Source organism: Bubalus kerabau, chromosome 8, assembly GCF_029407905.1.
Source record: "Bubalus kerabau isolate K-KA32 ecotype Philippines breed swamp buffalo chromosome 8, PCC_UOA_SB_1v2, whole genome shotgun sequence".
NCBI classification, from domain to species: Eukaryota; Metazoa; Chordata; class Mammalia; order Artiodactyla; family Bovidae; genus Bubalus; species Bubalus kerabau.
The window spans coordinates 72,904,131-72,926,908 of NC_073631.1; the positions used below are offsets into that span (position 1 = coordinate 72,904,131).

The 22,778-nt window shown below is 45.0% G+C and overlaps 1 protein-coding gene across 5 annotated transcripts in view; it reads right to left on the reverse strand.

Moving 5' to 3' along the window:
* SNX10 (sorting nexin 10) overlaps positions 1 to 22,190 on the reverse strand; it is a 67,154-nt gene extending 44,964 nt beyond the window's left edge. The window contains exons 1-3 of one of the 5 annotated variants that reach the window (XM_055590548.1): positions 21,401 to 21,488; positions 15,651 to 15,802; positions 8,135 to 8,281 (exon numbers count right to left, since the gene is read on the reverse strand). The gene's annotated coding sequence lies outside the window, so the exon portion shown is untranslated. Of the gene's footprint in view, positions 1 to 8,134; positions 8,282 to 15,650; positions 15,803 to 21,400; positions 21,504 to 21,955 lie in introns of those variants that run through there. The other 4 variants (XM_055590547.1, XM_055590546.1, XM_055590544.1 and 1 more) reach the window with 4 other exon arrangements.
* Between the last annotated feature and the right edge of the window lie 588 nt (positions 22,191 to 22,778).

A 22,778-nucleotide genomic window follows, 5' to 3' on the forward strand; every position in this document is an offset into this window, starting at 1 on the left:
AAGAGTCAAAAAAAATAGTAATTAGGAGGAATTTCACTAACTCCATTTTTATGACCAGTGGAGTCCCCTGTTTCCCTCTAGACCAAGCAATTTCTTCATTCTTCCCTGATTAAGGGCTGCCAGATTCAATTCCAGCATGGCTGTGTGACTTTTCCATTTGTGCCCATACAACCCATGCTCCACACATGCAGAACGAACCTCTCAATACAAAATTTAGATCAAATGCCTCTTCTGCCTCAAGTCCACCCACACTGGCCACTGCAGTGAGAATAAACTCCAAATCTCTGACCATGACTTACAAGCCCCACCCCCACTGACTTACAGACACCGTGGTCTGATCCCAGCCTACATTCCTACTTTACCTGCTACTACTCTCTCCTTTACTCTCTGCCCTTCTCTCCATCTCTTATATGTACCAACTTCATTCCATCCCAGGGCTTCTATACCTACTAGTCGCTCTTTCTAGAACATTTTTCTCTAGATCTTTTCTGATTGTGTCCTCAGCTCAGTTGTCACCAGAGTCATCTTTGCTGCAACACCTTAACTAAAAGTTTCCTCCCAAAGTCATTCTCTTTCCATGACTTTATTTTCTTTACACTACTTTACACTATTTTTGTACACTACTCTACACTACTTTCTTTACACTACTGTATTTTCCTTACGGCACTCAACACAACCTGAATCTATGTTATTTGTTTATAGGTGTATCTGTCCCTGTGATGTGGGCTCCAAGAGGGCAGAGACTCTGGCTAGTTCACTGCTACACCCCAGAGCCAGCCCATAATAGCAGATGGATAGAATATAACTAGAAAGAATGAATGACAGTAGACAGAGAGTCACCATGAGAACAGGTACCTATTTAATTTGCAAAGTACTAAAATTCTGAAAGAGACAGGAATACCAGACCACCTGACTGGCCTCTTGAGAAACCTATATGTAGGTCAGGAAGCAACAGTTAGAACTGGACATGGAACAACAGACTGGTTCCAAATAGGAAAAGGAGTATGTCAAGGCTGTATATTGTCACCCTGCTTATTTAACTTATATGCAGAGTACATCATGAGAAATGCTGGGCTGGAGGAAGCACAAGCTGGAATCAAGATTGCCGGGAGAAATATCAATAACCTCAGATATGCAGATGACACCACCCTTATGGCAGAAAGTGAAGAAGAGCTAAAGAGCCTCTTGATGAAAGTGAAAGAGGAGAGTGAAAAAGTTGGCTTAAAGCTCAACATTCAGAAAACGAAGATCATGGCATCTGGTCCCGTCACTTCATGGCAAATAGATGGGGAAACAGTGGAAACAGTGTCAGACTTTATTTTTTGGGCTCCAAAATCACTGCAGATGGTGATTGCAGCCATGAAATTAAAAGACGCTTATTCCTTGGAAGGAGTTATGACCAACCTAGATAGCATATTCAAAAGCAAAGACATTACTTTGGCAACAAAGGTCCATCTACTCAAGGCTATGGTTTTTCCAGTGGTCATGTATGGATGTGAGCGTTGGACTGTAAAGAAAGCTGAGCGCCGAAGAATTGATGCTTTTGAACTGTGGTGCTGGAGAAGACTCTTGAGAGTCCCTTGGACTGCAAGGAGATCCAACCAGTCCATTCTGAAGGAGACCAGTGCTGGGTGTTCATTGGAAGGACTGATGCTGAGGCTGAGACTCCAATACTTTGGCCACCTCATGCGAAGAGTTCACTCATTGGAAAAGACCCTAATACTGGGAGGGATTGGGGGCAGGAGGACAAGGGGACGACAGAGGATGAGATGGCTGGATGGCATCACCGACTTGATGGACATGAGTTTGAGTGAACTCTGGGAGTTGGTGATGGACAGAGAGGCCTGGAGTGCTGCGATTCATGGGGTTGCAAAGAGTCGGACACGACTGAGCAACTGAACTGAACTGATTAACCCCTTTGTGTTATTCTGCAAAATGATCAACCAGTACTATAATGCAGAAATAATGAAATTAATGAAATAAAATGTTCATCCAAGAACACATCAACACAAATATACAATATTACCTGGATTAAAGGAATTAAATTTTTGCTTTGTAGTACTTTCCACCAAAATATAAAAAAAGAAAATCTCTAGCAGTCTGAAATAAATAACAGGGGTCTCTAAATGGCATTTAGGTCCATGACCAAGTTGTTAATGATCCACAGTAAAATGGGAAAAAGAAAACAATGCATTGAATTTCTAGAAAGCTAAAATCTTTCTATGTAAAGTACTCTGCTTTATTTTTAGATTATGTCTTTTCTACTTTGGGGGTAAGAAAATAAGCCTCTCTTTTGTAAGAAAACAGTAACTGTATCTTATATGTTTTGAGGAGGTTTTTGTGCCCTTTATGTAAAAAGCAAAATGTTGGCGATCCTGTGCTAGGCCTTAACTTTCTTCTATCATTTTAGAAACCCAAGAACTCCACAGAACTGGGTATCATTCATCTCTGCATTCCCTGTACTCCTTCTCAACTGCGGCCCTTGGAGGTTTTACTAAGCCCACAGTTGTACTGGCTCTAATTCTGCAGCGCCGGGGGCCCCTGGCTCTACGGTGAAAGGGCAGGATCAATCAATCAATCATTCAATCAGTGAGTGACATCTATCATGGTAGGGAGAAGGGTGGACAGGAGATGGGAGATGGAGTTGAGGGAGACTGGCATGCGCAATGCATCCAGAAAAATAACCCCTCCCTAATAGTCAAACCAGGCTTCCCTGGTGGCCCAGTGGTAAAGAACCCACCTGCAATGCAGGAGAAAGGGGTTCAATCCCTGGGTCAGGAAAGAAATGGCAACCCATTCTAGTATTCTTACCTGGGAAATCCCAGGGACAGAGGAGCCTGGCGGGCAACAGTAAAAAGAGTTGCAAAGCGTCAGATACAACTGAGCGACTAAACAACAAACAAACAATATAAAAACTACCTGGAAAATTATAAGTGAAAAATTTAAGTGACTTGTCTAGCCCCTTAACAGAAGTCTTTGTTGAACCCAGAGAAGTGAGGACAATGAAGTCACAAGGATGCCCACTGGTCAGCCGGCCTTCTTCGCTGCTTCCTTCTCAACTGCATGAGGAGTGACCAAAACTGTGGGAAGCTGTCAGTGCGGCCGCCATGAATTCATAGGCTGTGGTGAATTCATGACCAAGGTAGTCTGGCCAGGAAAGAGCTTGGGGCAAGGCGTCACAGAACTGACCAAATTAAACTAAGCCAGTGGGAATCAAAGAAGGCTAATCTTGTGATCTTGTCAGCAATTTTTAGAAGTCCAAAGGTTAACAAAACACTAAGAAGGAAAACAAATGCAGGTGGCTGGTGAGTGGGAAAGAAAACCATGACTGGCCTCGTTCTCAGGGCAGACTGGGCATCCTGGAGTAAGGCAGAAGTCAAGATTTGAAAACTGTTAGCAGCATAAAGTTTGGGAAAGGGTGAAACAGCTGGGAGAAGCATCATGCTCATTAACTAGCTCTGTCCAAGCTCGGGGGCTCCGGGTGCCGCTGCTTTGCCCGCCTTGGTGGAAACCAAAACGGGATTCTATCCGAGTCAGGCCAGAGCTCACACTCCACCTGGACCAGAACACAGGATTACTGGCTCCAAAGCCTGGAGCTCACACACCCTTCGACCTGGCATCCCTACATCTGGGAAGGGATCCTCAAGAAGGACCAGCACCCAGGCGCAAAGCCACACATCTGAGTCTGCTCATGATGGCCATGTTTATTGGTAAAAAAGGTGAGACCACCCGAATGCCCATTCCTAAGGGAGCGATTAAACAAAGTGAACCCCATTCACGAAAATCTTGTCGTTCAAAACACAGGGTAACCTGGAAGTACTGAGGGGAGGGGGCGTGTCCATGACACACTAAGGGAAAACGACAAAGGGGAAACTGCAGAACAGCAGGCAGGGTGATTCCACTGTTTAAATATGGACATAAATGTGTATACACACACTGATATGCACGGGGATGCATAGAAAAGGATTCCAGGAGGATACACGCCACAGTGTATTCATGTATATATACACATGCATGTGGGGCAGGGGAGAAGGACCCGTTTTTCTTATTTTTTACTTTATACACTCCTGGACTGTTAACAACTTTTTTTTTTAATATATTGCCTTTGTGATTTGAAACTAGATCAAATAAACCTGTAAGGACATAAAGCATATATAAAATAAACAAGAGCCCCCCACCGCAGTCATCGTTATTCCTCTTGCTCAATCAGGAAAAACCAGTCACTAGGACGGAAAGCAAAGCTGGGGAAGGGGCGGCTCAGGCTTGCCCCCTTCTCCACCAGCTGCTGGATATTTCTCCCTCCCTTAGCTGACACATCAGGTCGTATTTTTATTTAGTTCTGATCAAGAACAACGCATACTTTTTGAAGCAGGATTTGCACTAGCAGAGAACAAAATAAGAAATGCAGACCAAATCGGTTCAGAAGTGAGCTCTGCCCAGTCTGCGGCAGTATCAGGCGCTGACAGCCAGCAGCTTTTTGGCCGAATGTCTCCTTGATACGCCTTTCTGACTCCACCCACAGAGTCTACACCCATCGCTGAATTTTTTTTGGAGGGGGGGCCACATCATGCAGTTTGCGGGATCTTAGTTCCTTGACCAGAAATTGAATCCAGGCCCTTGGTAGTGTAAACTCAGTGTCCTAATCACTGGACTCCTGGGGAATTCCCTATATTTTTTATTTATAATGCATCCTCCCTTTGCTTCCAAATGAATGTGAAGTAGTTCTCCAATAGATTTAAGGCAGCAAACAATAATTGATCTAATTATTGTAAAGTTATTAACAAAGGAACTGAGGTAAGAATGAGGGGAAAACGAAAATGTTATTTGAAGTATAAAGTCCTACCACTCATAAGCATATTTAATTTTTGGTTGCTATACACTAATGCTCCTTAAAGCCTATACTGCAAAAGCAAAGTTTACAACTATCAGGAAAATAACCTAAAAAGACATTACTACAATATCCACTTCTGATTCACTGAATAAAACTAAATTCAGCAAGCTTCCTCAATGCTCTTCAGAGGCCATTAACATTTTTCATAAGTCTTCCTCATAACTATATAATGTATAATAAATCTTCTGACACACACCTACCTTGCTGACACAGTAGTTAGATCATCTCCAAAAATTTAGCTTGAAAGGCAGCAACAAAGTGTTTAGAGCTCAGGTTTGAAGCCACTCATATCTGGGTTCAAATCCCAACTATGCCACTGATGGCTGTGTGACCTTGGACAAGTTACCTAACCTCTTTGAGCCTACATGTTCTTATAGAAGAGGGGGAAAGCATTCTTAATAGTGCCTATTTTATAAGGGTACTGTGAGAACTATTTAAGTAATTTAAGCACTGAGAAAATGTGCAATAAAAATTAAATTTGATCACTGGCTAAATTCTTGGTACCTTTTTTTTTTTCCAAAATATTTGTAAAAACAATGGAAAGTTCAAAAAATTGCATTACTTGAGTAAAAAGCTAGATTGGATACATGTACATACATGTGGGTCTCCAAAGATCAGAGAAAAAGTAAGACTTGCCTCTCTGGACAGACCCTTGCACATTTAGCTATAAGAAATACCCGTAAATAACTACAAACACCATGGCAAAAATTACTGGACAAATAGAATACAGTATCAGAACAGAAAACATACATTAGCCTAGTTATTCATGGTTGACTGCCATGAGAAATGAAAGAGATGTGATCTAATAATTCATGTACCTTAAAATCCTAGTATATTCAACGGCTTCCAAAGTAGCCCCATCCTGAATGTGACTTCACACCAATGACTCTATAAGAAGCCTTTCCCATATCTTCAAAGCTGAGGACACTTGGCCTATTTGAAAACCATCATTAAATCTCCCTTAGCTTCCATTTTCCAAGTTAACTATTCTGGAGGTATTTAGTAGCTCCTGCTAACCAGAACAAGGAAAGATTTAAATGTCTTTTCAAAGTTTCCAGGAAAATGAACAGAAAGCACAGAGAGAAATAAAACAGCTATCATTATGAGTGTCAACTGCATGCTGGCAGCATGCTGAGTATATTCTGTGCACTGTCTCATTTAATGCTCAACCATCCAATTCACAGATGAAGATACTAAGCCTTAGAAAGAGGAAGTAACTTGCTCAAAGTAACCACCACAAGGTCACCCACTTGCTCAGGGACAATGCTGGAATTCAAACCCATCTGTCACTAGATGACTGCTACTCCCTTTTCAGATCTCTGTTCCCGTCTTACTAACTCTGGGGAGCTTCCCCTAACTCCCTCCGGCAGAGTCAAATCCCCCTCGTTATATTTCCCCTGCACCAAGCTCTTCCTCTATGGTTCTGATCTCAGCGAGATTCTTACCCTTATTCATTTAGGCATTGAGTTAATGTCTATCTCCCCACCAAACTGTAGGCTCAGGGACAACACAGCTCGCAGCGTTCTTTATTTAGGATCTCTGGCCTAAAGGGAGATCTCTGCCTTAAGGGACCAGGCACTTAATGGGTTCTCTACATACATTTATACTGACTGAACAAATAAATTGGAGAAAACAGTGCTCAGATATCACTCAGCCACTCGGGCACCGCACTAAGGAAGCACAGGCAGCCCAGTGTTCATTGACGTACGGGCATCATAACACTTGAGACAGAGGTCTTCTTCGGAACTGAAGAGGATCTCAGGTACAAAGCCTCGCAGAGGTGAGATGGACACAGCAGCATCCTCGCAGCTGAAGGAGGGCAGTGTGAGGTACGGACTCTTCATCAACCCGCTTAATACATTATTAACAATAAACTGCTTTTCTGATTCTTCTGGTTGATTTTTTTTACTACATACAGCTTCTGTTTTATTTTTCCTGCTAGTTTAATTAGCTTGCCAATCCCCTCCTTGAATATCTTTTTTCTTAAAATACTTTAAGCAGAATCACATGTCATTCACAAGTTAGGTTCTTAACACTCAATTGTGAAACTGAAAACAACTGAAATAAAGGAAACTATATATACACACATACACACACAAAGTTACCAAATCTCTGTACTTCTCCACAAGCCACTGTCAGAAGGAAAAGCCCAAGTGTTTCAGAATATTGTATTTTTAAGCAAGTCGTACAGCACCATCCCAGATTACACTCACTCCCAATGTAAAAATACTAAACCAGTAGAAACATTAAGTTCTTTATGAGAAAGGAAAATATCCACAGGCAAGCTATTTTAGTCTAAAAAGATTTTAAAAAGAAAATTATATTTGTTACTTGTCAAACAGTGAGGTTCTCAGGGTTTCAGGATTTTGATTATCACTTAACAGATAGGCTTGATTTCACAATGTTTTTATTTTTTTGCCATGAGTGAACAACAAACTTTAAGAGGTGAGAAAAAGTGGAGAAAAGCAGGAGATGGAGTTTTGCTACATGAATGTTCAGGAAAAAAAGGAAAATTACGAACTTAGCCACATTGGTTTGGCAGAGCCTAAATTCACATAAGGCCTAAACTATCTGCCCCTTTTCAGTAAGCATGTAATTCCTCTCCACATTTTTTTCAGAGATTTAGAGATGTAGCAGGTCCCACCAGACAGGCCAAGCAATCTTGAAAAGTCCAGTTAAGCAACCTCCCAACCAAGAAAAGCGCCTCAGGTGAGTGACACTATAGCCTTGGGGAGGAAAGAATTCATTTATAGGATCTAACAAGATCACGTATCTCTTAGATGAATGGGGCTTCCCTGGGAGCTCAGCTGGTAAAGAAGCCACCTGCCAGTGCAGGAGACCCCAGGTTGAATCCTGGGTCGGGAAGGTCCCCTGGAGAAGGGATAGGCTACCCACCTCAGTATTCTTAGGCTCCCCTGGTAGCTCACCTGGTAAAGAATCCGCCTGCAATGTGGGAGACCTGGGTTTGATCCCTGGGTTGGGAAGATTCCCTGGAGAAGGAAATGGCTATCCATTCCAGTATTCTGACCTGAAGAATTCCATGGACTGTATAGTCTATGGGGGTCTCAAAGAGTCGGACACAACTGAGCAGCTGAACAACAGCAACATCTCCACTTACTCCTCCTGGTGACTCTAATAAGAAGTCAACAGTGCCCAAAGTCTCTGCTATTTGCTGCGAAGCTGAGCCCCTCTGCCTGGGAAGCAGTCCCACATCCAGGGAGCACACCTGGGCATCAGGCTCACCTGTCAGCCCTGGCGGAGGAAGAGAACCCTCATAGGCCGTCTTCTAGTTGTCAAGTATTAGGCAACCCATTCCAGGCACTTCACACATAGTACACACATGACTCAGGCAGAAACCATGTGCATCTTGTGCTCCCGATGGGGAAACAGCTGAGGGAAAGGAAAAGACAGGGCTCTCAGCTGCCCATTCACCACCACCCAGGACCAAGGAGACCACAGCCCGGGCTGCTGCTTCACAGAGAGCCCTCGGTCCTGGTCAACCAAAGACCGCCATTTCAAATCACAACTCAGCCCTGTCACTGACATTACCTGTGAGTGTACCTGTGAGTCAAAATCACATATGCTTTTATTTCCGGTTTGCTATCTGTCTCCACAAGATAGCCTGTGACTCTTCTGCTCAAGAAGCCATTCTACATACTGCGAGGCCACAGCCCCCAAATGGCCAAGGCCGGAAGGGAGTTGGCTTCTGAAAGACAACAGGGCAGGACCATCAGCCCCTGGGGACCTGCCAAAGCCACACAGTTGGGGTTTCTGCTTCTCTCTCTGCAGGGACCCAGGAGAGCCAGTCTAGACACCAGAGTGTTCTCTCTCCAGACACTGAGTCCTGGGATCTAGTACCAGGTACCAGGGCTTCCCCAGTGGCTCAGTGGTAAAGAATCTGTCTGCAGTGCACAAGATGTGAATTCAATCCCTGGTTCAGGAAGATGCCCTGGAGAAGGGAATGGCTACCCACTCCAGTATTCTTTCCTGGGAAATCCCACGGACAGAGGAGCCTGGGAGGCTCCAGTCCATGGGGTTGCAAGAGTTGACCATGACTGAGCACCTAACCACCACCACCAGCCCAGGTACTAGGTAATGCCCCCTGATCCAGATATACCTCCAGGGTGGCCCAGTGGTCAGAATCAGGGGATGAGGTGTGATCATCAAGGTTAGAAGTCAGGCTGCTCAGGGTAAGGAGACAGAGACGACGAGGGAGAGGGGGAAGAAGATTCTGAAGTCAGGGCTCAGAAACGAAGCCTGCCTCCCCTCTTAAAGAAACTTGACCAGTGCCCTAACTGCACCCACTGTCACCCTACCTACTGAAACCCTGAGGCACTAGGTGGCCGCCTCAGCCCAGCTTCCAAGGCCACCGTCTTCCGGCTTCACACTCCTCAACACCTCATTCTGCTCCCTCCTCACCAGTGCGCCCACCACTGAGGTGAGAGCCCCCTCCTCGTCTCCCCAGCAAGAGGCCTGCTGTCCCCAGATGCTCCCCCACCTCTCTCTGCCTGGCCCCGCCTTACTCTCCCCTCATCAGGACAAAACATCACCTGCAAACAGTCCCACAGCCCTTGGAAAGGCCAGGAACTACTCCAAGCACTTTATACACATCCACTCCTTTCCTCAGCACAAGAGCCCCTTCAGGAGGCACTGTTAGTATCCCCACTTTACAGATTAGAAAACTGAGGCACACAGCGATGACGTGACTGTCTCAAGGCCCCACAGGCAGCAGCCAAGTCCCTGCTCCCAAGGACGGAGCTGCAGTGTCTCTTACAACACAGCTCCAACTGCCACCTCCTCCCCAGGTCTCCCCTGGCCTCCGTGGACACCTCATGCAGAGCCCCTGGCAAATCTCCAGACCACCTACATGGGCTGGAGTGAGGACTGGCTAGGTTCTTGTCTTCTCTCCCCTCTTAGACTAAAAAGCCCTGACTAAGGCCTTGGGGTATTTCTACATCATCTTTGTATTAGTTTCCTGTTGCTACTGAAACAAACTGCCATCGACTTAGTGGCTTAAAACCACACAAATTTATGACCTTAGTTTTGTAGGTCAGAAGTCCAACACAGATCTCTTCAGGTTAAAATCAAGGGCTCAGGCTGTGTTCCTCCTGGAAGCTCTAGGGGAGGATCTGTTTCCTGCCCTTCTCCCGGTTCCCAAGGCTTGGCTCACGGCACCTTCCTCCATCTTCAAAGCCCACAACATATCATCTCTCTGACCCTTCTTCTGCAGTCACATCTCCCTCTGAACACCACTGGGAAAGGTTCTCTGCTTTTAAGGATGCACGTGACTGTATCAGGCTCACTTGGATGACCCAGGATAATCTCCTCATTGATCAAGGCCCTTAACTTAACTATACCTGCAAAGTCCCTTTTGGCATGCAAGGAAAAATGTTCACCAGTTCCAAGGGTTAGAATGTAGACCAATGTGGAGGCTGTTATTCTACCTACCACACTCTTTGTACACAAACCTCGAACACAATGGCCCGCACTGAACTTCAGGAGCTTCACCAATCCCCAAAGGCTAGATTATATGGCCCTTCCATGGCCTCCCATTGAGGTGGACATTAGTTCTGTACCTCCCAAATCCACCAAGAACTCTTTGAAGGAGGACCCCCAAACAGAGATAGTGATAATACATGGTGGACACATAAAGATGTCTGATAATCTGGGGATCAAACGCACTGCTAAGGACTTTACTGCATTTAGCTCATCAATCCCTACCTCAACCACTATTTTCTATCTTTTGCTCTGTATTTTACTTTTATCATTTTTTAAAGCTTAACACTTGTTTCAAAATGTAAATAATGCCAAAAGGTCAAGAATAAACATTCTCCTTCTCTCTTTTCTGCCTCTTAGTCATTTTTTGGTATCCTTCCAGGGACATTTTATGCTTCTGCAAGCAGGATATATTCCTATTTATTTCCTACCCCCTACTCCCTTTTCTGTAAATGCTAACATCACTTACAGTCATTCCCATGCCTCACTCTTCACAACACAGACTGCTCCACAGCTGTCCACAGAGCATCCTGGTTCTCTTTTTGGGTACTTATTCCACTGTGCAGCCAGAGCACAATTTAGTTCACCACCCCCCACACTGACAGATACTCTTTCGCTGTTAGAAACGGTGCTCAGCAAGTTTGTGTGAATTTGTCTGAAGGATAAATTTCTCTAAGTGGACTGAATCAAGCAAGGCGATGTGAATGATTAACTCTGACAGGTTCTGGCAGATGCCCTCTGCAGGGGACTAATACACATTCACGAAGTGTGTATGTATGAGTTCTGTTTTCCCACATCCTCCCTAACATGGATGGTTATCAAAATTTTTTACTTTTGCCAACCCCAGGTAGGTGAAGTGTAACATGTTTCAATGCACTTCAATTGGTATTTTTAAAATTATGTGTGAGGTCGAGCATTCTTCATGTGTTTAGGAGTCATTAAATTACTTTATATGGACTTTTTGTTCATATCCTTTGACATTTTCCTACACCGTTCTGTTCTTTTCCTTATTAATTTGTAATTATTTATGTATTAGGGAAATTAACCCGTAACGCATAACATGAAACATATATATTTTTCCATTTTGTAATCTGTCTTTAGTTTTGCTTACAGGGGTTTTGCTATGCTGTTTTTAAGTAATGAATTGAATCAATTTTTTCCTTACGGCTTCTAAGTTTTGCAGCACACTTAGAAAGCCTATTCCTACTGAAAAGTTATAAAAATATTCTCCTTTGGATTATTCTAGAGATCAGTCACCTATGAGCAGTGAAAAGTTCTTTTCTATGGTCATGGATTTACATCCTGGCTATAATGCGTTTCTGGCCATACCATATGCAAACAAATTTTAACTTTATAAAGTAACTTTTATTTTCTGATACTCTGCTGTTTATAAAGCACTGTCCCATGACAGTCAGTGAGACAGGCAGTGCGAGACTTATCTGTCTTATTTTATAGAGGATAGCTTCCCAAGCCAACACCCAGAGAGGTTCATCTCCCACCCACATCCACACAGTACGGTCTAGACTCACACTGAGGACTCTGGAAGCTCTTCTCTCCTCTCCCCTCCACTGCCTCTCTTCACAAAAGGACATTTATACTCATTAAAATCTTAAAGGACATCGCCAAAGGCATTTCTAAATAACTTCAAAAGAAAGTGAATGACTTTGCTATTGAAAAGACAGCATTGGACTTCCCCAGCGGCACAGTGGATAAGAATCTGTCTGCCAACTCAGGGGATACAGGTTCGACATGCCAAGGAGCAACTAAGCTCGTGGGCCACAACTATGGAGCCCGTGCTCTAGAGCCCGTGAGCTGCAGCTACCGATCCCAGGTGCTGCAAGTATTGAAGCCCACACACCTAAAGCCTGTGCACTGCGACAAAGAGGAGCCCCAGCTCGCCACAATTAGAGAAAGCCCACACAAAACAAAGAGGACCCCGCACAGCCAAAAAATAAAATAAATTTTTTAAAAAGGCCTTGAATGCCATGCCAAGGATTAAAAAAAAAAAAAAAAAACCCACAGAGTATTATTTAAATAGGCCACACAGTGATCCAATTCAACAGTGACTCATCTTCAAATGCCTGTGCCAGTGTTCTCAACAACAGGCAGGATTCCGTGTTCCTACAGTGTGCCTATATAACCCTGCAACATTTAATGAAAATTAAGAGATGCAAATGTCCCCAGATCCCAAGGCTTCCGAGTGGATCATCAAGAGCAGCGCTTCTCATTTTGTGGTGAGTTATATTTAAGCTATGGAGGGCTCTTTTCAAATGACACATATCCCAGCCTTCTCATCACCCACCCCCCCAAGGGTGTCCCCCCAGGAGCATATCACTTGCCCCCTCAAGTGTACAGATGGTGGAAAACCAGTGACCAGAGCCCAGAGTCTGTATCTGCACAATTCCTGTATACCACACGGCCTTGGTTCTCCCACCAACCCGGACTCTTCTGCCATAGTGTCCAGTTGCCCTAATCAGGTCAGTTCTGAAATTCCCCACTCAGGTCCTTTGTGCCTTTTGCTTCCTCTGACATCCCCAGCACCCCCTTCCCTCCCCAACCCACCAAGAGGGCTCCTTCCCACACTGCAGGTATTGGTTTAAATGCCACCTCCTCAGGAGCCTTTCCTGACCACCCACTAAAGCAAATTCCCCCCAGTAACACTCCATCCTTTTATTTTCTCCTTCGAATGTCTCAGTCTGTATGATTTTTATCTATTAATTTACTTCCTTGTTTATTGTCTGTCCTCTCAAAAATCCCACGAGGGCAGGGACCTTGTTCATGTCATTCACACTTTATAACCCTAGAATGGAGCAACGTTCCTGGCATATAATAAGTGCCCATTAAAAAATGGGTCAGTTACACTTGATTGAATTAGTCCTAGCTAATTCTCTCCATTTCTGCATCACCATCAAGTTTTTAAGTAGCCCCAACCACATGGGCTGGGAGGATGGACACTGGACAACTTGCCCGGCCCCTCCTGTTGGCCATCTCTGCTCATGGTTACTTAATCATTTTGCGAAAAGAGAAAGCAATTTAGCCAGCAACAGTCCAGGGTGGCATGTCTTGAAGACCACACGCCTTCCTCTATTGTTTTCTCTTTTTTCCTTCTGGTCTAATTCCACTGGACTGTGGAGGATGAGACTGGAAAATGATGTTAAAGTCACACCATTCATCATCAAAAACAGCAACCCAACTAAAAATAACAGACTGTTAATGATGGGGCCAGACACTGTGTGAAGAGTGCAACATGAATCATCTCATCTAACCCTCAAGAGAGCCCCTCAGGCAAGTCTCACTACCTCAGTTTTACAAATGAGGAAAAAGTGTGCAAGGTCATAGAGCTAATAAGTGATGGAACCAGGACCCAAACCCAGCTAGCCAGACCCAGGCAAGCCCTCATCCTCTCCACACAGTATCCCCTACATCTAACACAGCATCCAAGTCACATACTTAGAAATAAATGCTAAAAAGAGAGCAATGAGAGGAGAATACTAACCAATAAACAGAATTATTTAAGTCTCAAATGCTTCAGGGATGTGGAGATTGGAGGCAGAGTTCTGTCTGTACATGAACTGGGAAAGTTCACAGCCATACTTCCAGAAATGATTTTTTCATTCTCAGAAAGGAGGTAATATTGAGACAAATGTAGTGTCTTCCTCTGAAAGACCTCTTTCAGGGTCATTAGCTATAAAGGAGGACCCCTAAGAATAACTAGAGGGCAACAACAATCCAATTCAATGAGCAATTACTGAGAGCCCATTATGTGAGAGTTCTAGGTTTGGACCTGACAAGGGCTGTTTTTAATGGTTAAGGCACATGCCCTGAGTTCCAAGATGTAAAGATCTCCAGATACAGACATGAAACAGCCTACTTGTAATGCAAACTTCACTGTATGTGCCAGAAGAAATAGCACTGGTAACAGGGTTACAGAAAGGAGGAGAGTGCAAACGGAGAAGCTTCATGAAGGAAAGTAGGACCTGATGAGGCCTTGATGCTTGCATCAGGCAGGGAAAACAGGACCAGCCTGGGCTGATTAAGAAGTAGCATCACTGGGGAATTCCCTGGTGGTCCAGTAGTTAGGACTCCATGCTTCCATTGCAGGGAGCACAGGTTCAATCCCTGATCGGGGAACTACAATCCTGCCAACTGGGATGTGTGGCCAAAAAAAAATAGAAGCAACAGCATCACTTTCAGAAGACCTAAGTGTTCAGCCCCTCAGCAGTGGAGGGCCTGTGTTGACAGAATGTCATGAGGAGGTAAGCTGGGAAGAGCTCTAATGGGCATCCTAGGATGGGGGAGTCCTGAATGATGAGAGGAGGAACGCTGACTTCTCCCAGAAGACAGGGATGTAGTACTCAGAAGCCTACCATGATGGTGATGATTCATCTGGGGATGGGGTGGAGGATGGATTGATAGGCTGTGAGCTTCATCAGACAGCTGCTGGAATACATCAACCAACAGAAGAGATCATGGACTCAAGGTGGGCGGGAGATGGCCAAGCACATTTGAAAATAACAAGCAGCAGAACCCTGAGGATTTGGTGGGGAGGGGTGAAATCATTTTGTGTGATACAATGGTGTCTTGGTGTTTTGTGTGATACATTTTGTGTCTACAATGGTGGACACATCATATATTTGTCAAAACCTGGAGTGTACAACACTAGGAATTAAGTGAACCTCAATGGAAAGTACAGACTTTGGGTGACAATGTGTCAATACAGGTTCATTGACTATAATGACATACATACCACTCTGATGCCAAGGCTGATAACAGGAGAGGGGAGGCAGGTTATATATAGGATCTCTCTGTACTTTTCATCAGTTTTGCTGTGAACCTAAAACTGCTCTTAAAAATCAAATCTATTAGAACTTCCCTGGCAGTTCCGTAGTTAGGACTCCATGCTTCCACTGTAGGGGGTCCAAGTTCAATTCCCAGCTGGGGAAATAACACTCCACGAGCTGCACAGCCCCGCCCGCCCCCCCCCTGCAGAAAACATCAGGTTTATTAAAAAAGATGTATGGGGACTTCCCTGGTGGCCCAGTGGCTAAGACTCTGAGCTCTCAAAGCAGGGGGCCCAGATTCGATCCATAGTCAGGGAACTAGATTCCATACGCCGAACTAAAGATTCTGCATGCTGCAATGAAGACACGGCACAGTGAAATAAATTTTTTTTAAAAAAGACGTATATATAAAAAAAAAGACGTATATAACAAGAATAACTTGGAGACAGCATGATGGAAGAAGGGCGTCAAGAGTGACTCACCAGCAGCGGACTGGAAGAAGACTGGAGTCACAGGCAGAATGGGGAAGCTGGAAAGGAGGTCTGTTTTTAGAGGTGAGAGAGAACAAAGATGAGTTCAGCTGGGAACAAGCCGGGATGATGGTGGACATCCACACAGAACAGCCTTCAGGCACCTGAAGAACAGTTTGGGGCTCAGATAAGAAAAGGGCAGAGGCATGCAAACTGGAAACAAAAGAAAGCACTACATGTTCCTCTTTTAAAGTGATAAATTGTCTTTCAAAAAGGAAAATCATTGCAACACACCGGAAATAGCCTTCCCACTCTGTCGAAAGAACTCTTGCTGGGGAGGCAAGTTTATTTACAAAGGAAGACAGCAGCACCAGGGGTTGCGATATACTAGTCACTTTCAACTCTGCCCAAAGTGACATCAGTCCAAATAGGAAGAACTGGCAAGTTATCTGAGGGACAGCAAGAGGGAGATTTCACTTTTAAGCAAACAGTTTCCCCTAACAAGGTTTTCCAGGTGGCACCAGTGGTAAAGAACCCACCTGCCAATGCAGGTAGACCTAAGAGACCTGGGTTTGATCCCTGGGTTGGGAAGACACCTTGGAGAAGGAAATGGCAACCCACTCCAGTATTCTTGCCTGGGAAATCCCATGGACAGAGGAGCCTGGTGGGCTGCAGTCCATATCGTCACACAAAGTATCAGACATGACTGAAGCAGCTTAGCACGCATGACCGCCTAACAAGAGTAGGAAGGACAACGTGAACGCCAAACAGCCTGACTCCCAATCCTTATTCTGCCCCTTGCCCGGGGAGATTGTTTCACATCTCTGTGCCTCAGTTTCATCATCTGCAAAATGGGGATAATGGCCTGTTTCATGGATCAGCTGTAAAGATCACATGAGTACATGTGGAGCTCAGCTACTGTCACTGATCGTTACTTTCTAGAGTTTTCCAAGACTCTTGAGGGAAAAAATGCTGAGGTCTCTTCCTGATTATCACAGAGCAACTGTGCCTTTTTAAAAATATCCCCTTCAAGTATCTGATTTGTCAGATGGGACAGGAATATTTACAGAAGCAGAACATTTTAAGTCTATATGCTCTGAAACAGCCCACACAAGAAGTGCACACCTTGGCCTTTCCCTGTGGCACAAACTTACCCACAGTTTCTTGGCATTGGCCTTGACCCAAGAAGAATGAGATAACACATAAAGTTATTATGTGTTAATAACTGTTAATAGTGGGTAAAATGCCAAACACAATATTCCTTACACTAGCTGCCCGAAGCATTGACTGCAATCCAAAGCATCTGACTCATATCTGTCCACAGATCCAGTCTGGCAAAGGTCTCACCTCAAACAGAGGTCACATTTTTTTCAAGGTTTCCCAACCATCAGGGAAAAGTGCTAGTTACAAAAAGCCAGCATCAGGTCTGCACTCCCCCATAAAAGGTGAAGCTGATCTCCCAGCGTAGGAATTTTCAGTTGTACCTGGGCAGAAGCAGTCCCAATTCTCAGGGTCTGATCACCCAGAGAGAGCTGACAAAAAGGCTCCACATCCCCTGCTTTGAGACACTAGAATCTAGAATCTAGGGCTGTGGGAACACCTGCCTCCTCCTCAGCGGTCCCAAATGCCACTCTCCAGTAAACAGGGCTGATGTGTCAGTGAGGCAGGGGAGGATAACGATCAGTAATAGAAACCTCCTCCCTGTGTGTTGTATTCATGATTTCTAAGGAGTGGCGGTTCCCTACATATAACGCCCCTTGTTCTGTTCTGCACTTTGAACTGTTAGGGTTTGTAAGTCTGAGATGAACTGGAGAGCATCCATAGTCATAAAGATAAAGAGAAAAGACCCTGCAGCTCATGGGTAAGGGAGGAGGATGAGGGGCAGGGCTGAGAGACCAAGAGAAGGACCCGGGAGATGATGGAAGATCAGGAGGCCCACAAGGTGACTGCTCAACTCATCTAGTAAACTTTCTGAACCAGCAGAGCACGTGGTGGGGTAGATTTCTCAATCAGTGAAAGATTTCCCCATCGGTATGGAGAAATGGGCTTGGACTTCTCTGGTGGTCCAGTGGATAAGACTCTGAGCTCCCAATGCAGGAGCCCCAGGTTCGATCCCTGGTCAGGGGACTAGAGCCCACATGCCACAACTAAGAGTTCCCAATGAACAACTAATGATTCCCATGTGTCACGATTAGAAGATCCAACGTGCTACAATGAAAACCCAGTGCAAACAAATTTTTTTTTTTAATCTCACATATGTGTATATATATTTTAATATCTATAATTTTGGTTTTGACAGTCAATCTTTATTCTAAGTGGCATTTACTTTTGTGAATGGTGTGAGGCTTGGATCTCATTTTTTCCTAACTGGATCTCATTTTTTCCTAACTGGACCGATAACAGTCCCAATAAACTTCACTACCGTAAATTTAATCACATGATGAATTTCTATCTTGACAAGGGAACTAGGTCTGGACTTGCTATTTCTGGTCTGAAGTAACGTATTTTGATGTCCAGTTGAACAATACATTTCAAAATATATTGCCTATTAGTATAATGCATTGATATTTTCCCAGGAAAACTTCTATCAATTTGTAAAAATTAAGTGACTTTAAAGTGCTGGCCTAAACTAACAGCAGGTTCATGAACTATTAGTCTTATTTAGTCACTGGAGCATCAAGCTTTGGCCTGACTTCCCAGTGATTCACACCCTACAAGGAAATCTCAGACTTCGTGGAATTTCACTTGAATTTACAAATCCCTTAGCAATAACTTTCCAACGCTACAATTCGACCAACAGGCCTGAACAGCATCCTTGTGCCTTAACCAATACATGTTCTGACTCCTTCCTTGCTTTCTCTCAAAACAAGTTTTATCCTCCTGGCTCTTATCACACAGTGTTGTAGATTCCCATCTTAAATCACTGCAGAGTGGTTCAGCTAACAAGATGACATGCCAAAAGATGATGTATTTTAATAGTGCTTCCAAGAAACTTTGTTGGCCTCTCCCACACTGGGGAAGAGGGTGGGAAAGCTGGGAGTCTTTGGCTTTTTGTAATTCATTCACCTGGCACCACTCGTTCCAAAGGGAAATACTGGGGTGTGATGGAAAGAATATGAGACTGGAAGTTAGGAAACCTGAGTTTTACAGTCCCGTTTCTATTTCTAAGTAGCTGCATAGCTCAGATTAAGCTATTTGTAAAATTAGATTATAGGAACAGAATAGTCATTACCAAATTTTCTTTCTACCATGAATGACCCTTTAAGAATCTAAAGGAAGGACCTCCCTGGTGGCCCAGTGGTTAAGACTCTGCACTTCCACTGTAGGGGGCACAGGTTAGATCCCTGGTCAGGGAACTAGGATCCCGAATCCCATGCAGACAAAAAGAGAATAAATAAATGAAAAAGTATTTTCAAAAAACAGAATCTAAAGTAAGCTGTGGATTCTCACCTCTAGAATAATATACTCTTGTATAAGAGTATGAAATCATATGTTTTCAGGGAGTTCACAGACTCCCTAAAGCCTATCTCTGTATTCCCAGGGTCAAGATCATTGAGACCTACCACAAACTTCTAAAAAATAACACAGAAGACAACAGAAATGTATGTAGAATCACAAAACCTTAAGCAAAGTTGAATCATTTCCAGAACTAAAAGCATCTTCTTCTCCTCAGAGACTGAGAGGGGGAAGCGGTTTCTTAGGGTAAAATAAATGGAAATGCCAATTAAGGGCTGCCCTTGATTGAGGTCTGGCTAAGCCCTTTACCTACATTCACAGAGGAGTGCCTGAGGGAGAGTACCCATTCCAGAGCCAGGCTGCCTCGTTCAAATCTTGGCTCCATCATTTATTAACTGACTTAGGCTTTGTGCCTGTTTCTTCTTCTGTTATTGAAAAGGGGAGAAGGAAAGGGAAAAAAAAAAAAAAAAAAAACTAGGGCAGAAAAAAAACAATACATATCTCAAGGACTGTTAATATACATATGGTACTTGAAATCAAGCCTGCCAGACACTAAGCCCTAAATAACAATTCCACGTTACAGAAATCCGGGACACATTTGCTGGGAGGTTAAGATCTTGAGCTGAAGAGTTTAGGGAAGCCATAGATATCTTGATAACTCATTTTCCCTCAGATGTAAACAGAATCTGCTTCAGAGGTTTGTTTTAAGGATTAATGAGCCTGCCATGTTAAAAACTCTTTTCACAATCCCTAACACATAATCAGTGCTCAGTAAATGTCAGCTATTGTTATGAACAATTCTGGGAGGCAAGGATTATCAGTACCATTTTTAGTTCTGAAGAAAGGATAAATCAGAAAGTTAAGCTCTGCTGACAGTACCTCAGTTAGTAAATGATTATCCCCAGATTTCAACTCCAATGAATCTGAAACCAGAAGTTGTAACCACTATCACACACAACCCCTTATTTTGGACAGGGCTTAGAGAACCAGAAAAGCTGATTCATACCTACTAATTTTAAGAGAGAGAGAGAGAGAAAAAAGAGACTGTTGGTGATAAGAGTCTTTTATCCAAAATGCAGGGTATTTATTCTCCAGGGAGGTCAGTCATGATTGGCCAAAAGCCCTCATTTGCTACTCCTAGAAATGGAAGACTGGAAAGGCTGGACCCTGGTCTCATCGATTTCAAACCCCTGGCAAGTGGTTGTTAAACCACAGCCGTCACATCAAAAGAGGAAAAAGAAGCCATTTCCTATAATGGCTGAACAAACAGAGTTCTCTAAAAAGCAAGTAGAGACCCTAAGGCTGAGAAAAGTAATATTAAGAGTGCTCCAAAATCACATAGAAATGCCATAGTAGAACACAACATTAGTCTTTAAACAACAAAGTTTTATGTGGGAAGTAATGAAGGTGTTTATGTCTGTTTCCAATACCAAGCTCCAGGAGGCCTTCCCTGGAGGAAGTAAAATAAGAGGAAGTTCCTGCCACAGCCCACTGTTGCAGGAGGAGAAGCAGACGGTCAGTCAGTCAAGAGACCCCTGGTGAAGGGCGGTGTCACCTGAGAGCCACACCCCACTCCTCCAACACCAGTTTCCTCCCTAGTGAAATAGTCACCTCAGAAATGAGAATGAAATAGACCAGCAGGAGAAACAGGGTGGTCCACTGAAATACAGGTCAGTGCTAATCACCTTTCTTCACATCTTCTATATATTTACTTCTGGGTGTATGGTATTTTTTGTCTTTTTTCAGAACAGTCCCATTAGTCAATCTTAAATCTACCATGCCTTTAAAAAGGGGGGGGGGGGGGTACGGTGTTTAGCACTAGGCATCACTGATCATTGGAAGGGATGGTAGAAACAGCAGAAGCATCTCATTCAACTGCATCCTTGGGGCTTGGTCCATTAGATGGAGTAGCCAGATCCCCCCTGTGGCTGCACTCATCCCTGCCACCCAGCCCACTCCCAGGGGCGAAGAGGGACTTTATGCATTCCCAGCTTACCCCCACCCCTACGCCCCTAGACGTGTGGAGAAGGCTGCAGACGGAGGGAGTCAGAAGCCCATCACAATCTAGGCCTGTTTCTGCTCTCACTGGCTGGATGACTCTGCTCCCTGGGGCCTTAGTTTCCCAGCCTTAAAATGAGAGGTTTGAAGGAGATCACATGAAAGCCTCCTGCCTGCTCTAAATTTCTAAACCCATTATTCTGATACATAAACGTGTCCTGCAGAAATAGAAGCCCTTACTGGCAAGCAGGACTTGTGGTTCTACGTCCCCCTGACCATTCCCCTCAATCCCTCGCGGACCATCTTACCGAAGTATGATACATCAGAACTGAAAAACAGGCTGTTGCTTTCCCGTGGCACCAGACCTAGTAATCAGTCAAACGTGGATTTTCTCTCGGGCCTTTTCCCTCAATCCCACAATCCCAAGAAAACCCCCTGCCTACCCCTCCCAATTTCTAAACTCAAAGCTACCCTTTCGTGGATTAAAAATACCCACCCCAACCCGGCCTGGTGTAAGGTGTCTCAGCACATTTCCCGCGCCCCGCCCCCCCTCCGCCGGCGTCCGGGATTCCACCTCTGCCCCACCTTCTCCCCGGGGTGTCTTTTTAGCCGGATCGATCCGATCCGTGCCCTCCCCTGGCAAACCAGCCGACCGATTCCTCTTCCCCGGCAGGAATGGAGGCAACGCCCGGCTCCAACCCCAGGAGACCCAAGCATCTTCCCAGCCCGCAGGGAGAGGCACCTGGGCGCAGAGGAAAGGGCCCCAAGCCTCCGCGAAGGAAAGGGCGGCCGGCTAGTCCCTGGTCGCGGTCCCCACCCGGCGGCGCGGGGGAGACCTTCCCGGCAGATCGCCTGTCACTTACGGGCGGCACCTCCAGGCAGAGCCGGGCAGAGCAGGGCCAGCGGGCCAGCGGGTGGCGGAGTTTGCTGACTCAAAGGCGCGGCGGCGGCGGCGAGCACCGAGGAGCGCACACGAGCGCAGCCCCGCGCTCCCCGTGCACGTAGCGGGCCCGCGCCCGCGCTCCGCGCTCCGCGCCCGCTATCGTGGCCACCGCACCGCCCAACCCAGGTACGGCCCTGCGCGGGCCTGCCCCGCCCCTGCTGCGGACCTGGAAGCTGCCCTCGGCCCCCGGAGCTGGGGAGAGCTGTGTGGCCGCTGGGGGGCGCCACTTAAAAGCCACCAGGAGCTTGCTAACCCCGTCCCGCCCGCTTAGTTACTTAAGGAGAGGATGGTTGAATGGGAAGAGTGATGGATAGATAATGGTACAATGTCAATGGTAGAACCTAGGTGGTGGGCATATGGGTGTTTACTGAAAAATTCTTTCAACTTTTCTGTATGTTTGAATTTTTTCACAAGCCATCCTGGGGGGAAAGAAATGAGGTCTGTCAAGGTGGTTGTATCAGTAACCGTTTTCCAAGTGGCATCTTGGGTTGCATCTGACCCACTTGTTCGCGTGGAAAGCCGCAATAATCACTTAAACCGCTAACGGGTGACTACATGACAGAATAATAAAGGCAGTGTTTTAAAAAATCCACTGAGTAAATGTTAAAGATTTTACTGGTTTTATCCAATGATTCATGATTGGTCAGCATCCAATTCAGCAGATAGGAAGAAGCGCTAAGGAGTTGTACAAAATAAAAGGCTCTTACAGACATAAGGCGGGGAGACAAGGAAATTATCCTAGC